Genomic DNA, 6480 nt, shown 5'->3' with positions numbered 1-6480 from the left:
ACGAATCCACACAGGGGAGAAACCCTTTAAATGCCTGGAGTGTGGAAAGAGTTTCTACTGCAATGGTGCCCTTCAAGTACACCAACGAATCCACACTGGTGAGAAACCATTTAAATGCACGGACTGTGGAAAGAGTTTCTCCTGCAATGGTGCCCTTCAAGAACACCAACGAAGCCACACAGGGGAGAAACCCTTTAAATGCCTAGAGTGTGGAAAGGGCTTCTCATCTAAGTCAGTTCGTCGTAAGCATCAAGTAATCCATACAGGGGAGAAACCCTTTAAATGCCTGGAGTGTGGAAGAGGATTTTCACAGAAATCTCAACTCCTTTCCCATCAAAGAACCCACACAGGGGAGAAACCCTTTAAATGCCTGGAGTGTGGAAGAAGCTTTTCACATAAATCTCATCTCTTTTACCATCAATGAATCCACACAGGGGAGAAACCCTTTAAATGCCTGGAGTGTGGAAAGAGTTTCTACTGCAATAGTGCCCTTCAAGCACACCAACGAATCCACACAGGGGATAAACCATTTAAATGCATGGAATGTGGACAGAGTTTCTCCCGCAGTGGTTCTCTACAAGTACACCAACGAATCCACACTGGTGAGAAACCATTTAAATGCCTGGAATGTGGAAAGAGGTTCTCCCACCATGGTGCCCTTCAAGTACACCAACGAATCCACACAGGGGAGAAACCCTTTAAATGTCTGGAGTGTGGAAGAGGCTTTTCACGGAAATCTGGTCTCCTTTCCCATCAAAGAATCCACACAGGGGAGAAACCCTTTAAATGCCTGGAGTGTGGAAAGAGTTTCTACTGCAGTAGTGCCCTTCAAGTACACCAACGAATCCACACAGGGGAGAAACCCTTTAAATGCCTGGAGTGTGGAAAGAGGTTCTCCCGCAATAGTGCCCTTCAAGTACACCAACGAATCCACACAGGGGAGAAACCCTTTAAATGCCTGGAGTGTGGAAGAGGCTTTTCACAGAAATTTGGTCTCCTTTCCCATCAAGGAACCCACACAGGGGAGAAACCATTTAAATGCCTGGAGTGTGGAAGAGGCTTTTCATATGAAGATTCTCTCGTTTTCCATCAAAGAATCCACACAGGTGAGAAACCATTTAAATGCCTGGAGTGTGGAAAGAGCTTCAATCAAAGAGAATATCTGGTGTCTCATCTAAAAACACACGGAGAGACCTCTTTGGAAGAGGAGGAATCCGATTCTGCAGACGAGCCACTTCCTACAGTAGTGCTGGAGCAACCCGAGGGATCTGTTGTCAGCAAAGCCTTACCTTGGGTTCCCAGCAAACCATCCAACCCCTTGCTGTGTCCAGCCGTTACTCCAGACTCTCTTTCCACCACCAATGGCTCTGGACAGCAGCAATGGCAGTGTATCAGGTGGGACACTGAGAGCCGCGATGGGGAAGCCCTCCTGATTCCCCGAATACCCTTTCGCCCACAGCATACGCATGAGTAAAGGCCCACTCGAGGAAGGGGCCTCTCTGGAGGAAAACTCAGATGCAACTGCTCAGGACAGGATCAGGTTTGGGCGGGGATGTGGAGCTAGCTCAGATGGACTCTGGAGTCTGAATTCTTGCTCCTCCTTACCATTGGGAAACATATGATTAAAATGTACTCAAATTAAGTTGAAGATACATTGAAATTCACATAAAACTTGAGTCCATTTCTTTGTCTCTCTCCTGGGAAGATTTGAATCACAGGTGTGGAATGTGGGACCCACAAAGAATCTGTTTGTATAATCTGAAACTGCTGGATTTATTCCAGGGTAACCTTGCAGCTTGGCTGCTCACTTGAAAAGCTTAAAAGCAGTTTCAAGAGGTGGGGGTGGGGGGAGGGTGTCTGTTGTGAGCTGTTCAAGACCTAGAATGAAGTCAAAAAGCTCTAATATGTAGATAATTAACAGATGAGACTTTCCTTATCCTGCCACACAGTTGGAAAGCCAAAAAGGTTTCGAAAGAGAAAATGCAGAAATATTGGGACAGAGCCTTCCGGAATGTGTATTAAAGTTATTTAATGTCTCAGGATTAGGGTTTTTTGTGTGTGTGTGTGTGTGTTATCTTGCTGTTATGGAAAGAAAGGGAAAGCAAAAAAAGAGGAAGTGACGTATTGAGAATATATAGACAGTATTTTTGCTAATAGTAATACTTGAATAATAACTCATATTAAGAGATCTATCTGAGGATTTGAGTTAAACTGCAATTGTGGTCTGTAAGAACAATAATTGTGGACTGTAAATGACGAATTTACGATTTTCTCTGGCAACTGATGTCAAAATGTAGCAAGAGTGTAGAAAGCATCTGGCGAAGAACTAAAGAGAAAGAAAGCCTTTCTTATTTGTGTCTGAAAAGAGTAGAGAAAAGATGCGAAATAGGTGGGAAGAAAGGATCTTCACTGGAAAGCTCAACGACCTTACCAATATCTCTATCATCAACACAACCGGGCAAGCTTGATATACTTGTACAGGAATTCAGAGAAAGAAAGACAGATTTGAAAGATATGGAAGATGATACGAAGACATTAAATATCAAAATACATAATATTGGTAGAAGAATGGAAGATTGAACTAAACAAACTCAAGAGAATAAGCAAGCAATTAGGGAAGTGGAAGCTCAGATGGGAAAGCAAGCGGAAGAGTTTACAAATCAGATGTTCCAGGTAGACCAGGTCTCTAAAAGCGTGACTGAGATCCGGGATGGACAACAAAGATCAAATGTACGCTTTAACGGATATCCAGAGGATGGGAATGAGAATGAAGATAAATTGATTCAATCAACAGGGGACTAGGCTAATCTATTCTTCCAGATGTTTCTTTTACAAGACATATTGATGCAATAATTAGAGCTGGCCGAAGAAGAGCTAGAAGAAAAATGCTGAGAGACCTTGTGGTTTTATTGTGGTCATATGCAAAAAAATGGACCATCGATGCAGAAATTATGGGATATGACATCAATTCTGTTTGAATGTCATCAAATTCAAGTCTTTCCTGATTATTGTAATGAGACTTTGCAATGGAGGAGAGCTATGTTCCAAGTCTGCCAAACATTAAAGAAGAATTCTATAAAATATAGTTGGGGGTTTCCGATTTTTTAATGGTTTTCATACACTGGAAAGTATTACAGAGTTGATACAAAAGAGCAAGCACTGAAGTTATTAAAAGCGCTTGGAATCGAAACAATGCAGATACTATGCAGAAACAATGCAGATATATCTATGTTCTCCAGAAGTATGACAGAAAGAGAGAAAAGACCGTCAGAGGAGAAGGAGTTGGATATAGCAGCAGGAGGTTCAGGCTCTTCATAGAGATAGAAAGAAGAGGAAATGCAGAAGAAGGAATTTAGAAGAGACAAGGAGATTTATATGCAATAGATATAGAAATATATTGTATTTGGTAGTGTTGGAGTTGTTATAGAAATTGTTTTAAATACTAAGTATTGATTAGTGAGAAATATAATAGAAATTTGAGTATAGAACAAAAGGGTAGAGATGGTTGGGGAGAGTGGAGTGTGTGTCTGGGGTCCATACAGGGGTGGCTCCTCTCCCCACCCCGCTTTGGAAGGCCGAAGTGGCAGGGAGGAGAAAATCTCCAGAAGATGGGTATGGGGGCTTTCATATATGAATCTGGTGGGAAATATGGTGGGAGCAGGGGTAAGTATAATTGTGTTTTTGTTACGTTTTGTTGGAGTGGTCATTTAGTCGCTTGTGGACCAGGAAGAAACAAGCTATAATTGAAAAATCTATTCACAAGGAAAAAGCAGATACTATATTTTTACAAGAAACACATCAAAAGAAAGATGGAGTGAGTGAATTAACATTATATTGGGCAGATGCATATAAAATTCATATGGAACATCAAAAGCAAGAGGGGTAGCAATTATTGTAGGTAAAAGATGTGAATTTAAAGGAAAAGCTCATATGGGGAGATTTCTAATAAAACGAGGTTTGATTTATGGATAACGTGACTTCAGGTAATTTATACACAGCTAATATAAATCAAGTGGACATAGGTGGCACAGGGATTTAAACTGCTGTGCTGCTGGACTGGTTGATCGAAAGGTCACCGGTTCAAATCTGTACAACGGGGTGAGTTCCCGTTGCTCCGTTGCTCTGTCCCAGCTCCTGCCAGCCTTGCTGTTCAGAAGCATGCAAATGCAAGAAGATAAAAAGTTCCCACTTCAGTGGGCAGGTAACAGCTTTCCGTGCACTTGAGTGTTTAGTCATGTGTGCCCCTTGACCATGGAGACTGCCTGTGGACAAACGCTGGCTCCCTCGGCTAGGAAACAGAGACGAGCACCGCCCCCTGGAATCAGACATGACTGGACTTTAATGTCAGGGGCAGAGGTTGGCAGCCTTTAACACTCAAAGAGCCATTTGGACGTGTTTCCAACACAAAAGAAAACACCGGGTGCCACAAAACCCTTTTGACATGTAAAATAAAGATAACACTGCAAATATCTTTTTTCACTGTAATGCCATGTATATCTTCATTGTTTTTTTCATGTAACATGAGAACCTGCAGGAAGCTTGTTTAGCAGAGGACAGTAGCAATTTAACTAGGTAGCGCTGCGTTCCTGAGTTGAGCTTCGAGCAGGTCAGCGGCTATGCTGGTGCATGTTTTGAGTGACGGGGCCGCAGCAGAGGGGTTCAAGAGCCACATGTGGCTCCGAAGTTGCAGGTTGCCGACCCCTGGTCAAGGGGAAACCTTTCCCTTTATCTTTTAATATAAATCAAAGAGGGTTCTATAATCGGGTGTAAAAAGAAATAGAAGAAATAAAAAGAGGATATGTGATAATGGTGGGTGATTATAATATGGTTATGGATAAAGAAAAAGATAAATCAACCCATCAAAGGTCGATATAAAATATAACAATACAGGGACTTCCGGTTGGCGTCGTGGCAAGATGGCTGTGAAGAATGGAGGCTCCCGTAATCATGCCAGTGTTTGTTCGACAGTGAGCTGCTAGAGGCTCATGCAAGCCCTGTCGGGGTGGGGATTAGGTGCCCGAGCACTCTTCTGGGCAATGTGGGGTGGCGGCTCCACATTTACTGGGAGAAATTTGGGTTTTTCTCAGTCGAACAACACAGGGGAGAGATCAGCTCCCTGCAAGCCATATATGACCGGATATAGCAAAAAATAATGGCTTGGAGTTCATTGGACCTGCTGGGTGATCATTTCTACCTTTTCAATACTACCCATGAAAGAACTGAAGTGGATATTAATTGCAACAAAGATGAAAGAAAAAAGCCCCTTCCACAGAGGGAGGAATTTCCCTCCCCCTGTGGAGTCTTATCGGCGATTAATCTAGGGGAGAGGAACAGAGGATTTTTGAAAGTACAAGCCTGGAAAGTAAGATTTCCTTTTCCTACCTCCTGATTGCCTAAGGGGAACCCCATTTGGCTGGTATTGCTAAATTCCAGGAATGTAAGTATCTGATCAGGTCTTTTTGGGTACAGGTCTGGCCGATGTGAGAATTGTCTGTTGTGTGACCTGGAGGCTCCCAGGGTCCCCCTCATCTGATTCTTGCGCAGCTGCACCGATCCTCGGGAAACTCCCAAAAGATATTGTCTCATTCAGTACTCAGCGATGGCCAACGAATCGGATGGGTGGCTTAAGCTCTATTGCTACCAATGGAGACTTAACGCTGTTGCATTGTGTTTTGAAATACTGGGATGTGGTAGGGAAAGGAATGAATAAGGGATTTTTGACCTGGCTCTGCACATTTGAATGGCCTCAATACAGAGTTCAGGGTATCGATCTATGGCCATGTACCAGATCATTTGACTGCATCCTCATCCAAAATTGGCACGCCTGCATGATTGATGTTGGCAAATTTTCTGAGGCAAATTCTATGGAGGTGTTTTGCTTTGCCACTTCTGTATATCTACATTCCATTGCATGCAGACTAAAGGATTGTAACTTTGACAGCAAAGCAGACCAAATCACAGAGCAGGGACACACTGAAACAGGGTCCCTTTTGCTTTCAGAAATAACACTCCCACGAGAGCTTCCCCCATCATACTCTGTTGGACTTGGCCAAAATAAAGGAAATGTCTGGAGGTTGCTTCAGGCAGCATCAACAGTCGGCTTTAGCTTGCTTTTTCAGACAGCTCAAACCTTCATAGGGGGATGTCAAAGTTATGGCTGAGATGGTCTTTACAGAAGTAAAATTAAGCTCCATTTTGGAGAAGGCACAGGGTGAAGTCTTTCTAGCATATAGGAATGCAAACAATCATGTTCCGCCACAGGTAGAGAGAGAAAGCCTCTGGTTAGAGTTTGGCAAGCTGCCCTTCCCTGCCTGACAACCAGTGAGTCCTGAGTACAATTGAACTCTATGGGAAGAGGCTAGTTCGAACAAAGTGAAAGGGGACTCCTTGGATGGGAGGAGGTTTTTGGAGATTCTGTTTTTTGTTTTGTATTATTATTATTATTATTATTATTATTATTATTATTATTATTATTATTAT

General features: G+C 42.8%; 1 pseudogene; it reads left to right on the top strand.

The window, feature by feature from the left end:
* LOC123020261 overlaps positions 1-3085 on the top strand; it is a 187052-nt pseudogene extending 183967 nt beyond the window's left edge.
* The last annotated feature ends 3395 nt before the right edge of the window (positions 3086-6480 follow it).

The sequence above is a fragment of the Varanus komodoensis genome, unplaced genomic scaffold (assembly GCF_004798865.1).
Source record: "Varanus komodoensis strain SLA01 unplaced genomic scaffold, ASM479886v1 scaffold149, whole genome shotgun sequence".
NCBI lineage: Eukaryota > Metazoa > Chordata > Lepidosauria > Squamata > Varanidae > Varanus > Varanus komodoensis.
Note: the sequence above shows the minus strand (reverse complement) of the source record. Positions and strands in the feature narration are given on the sequence as shown.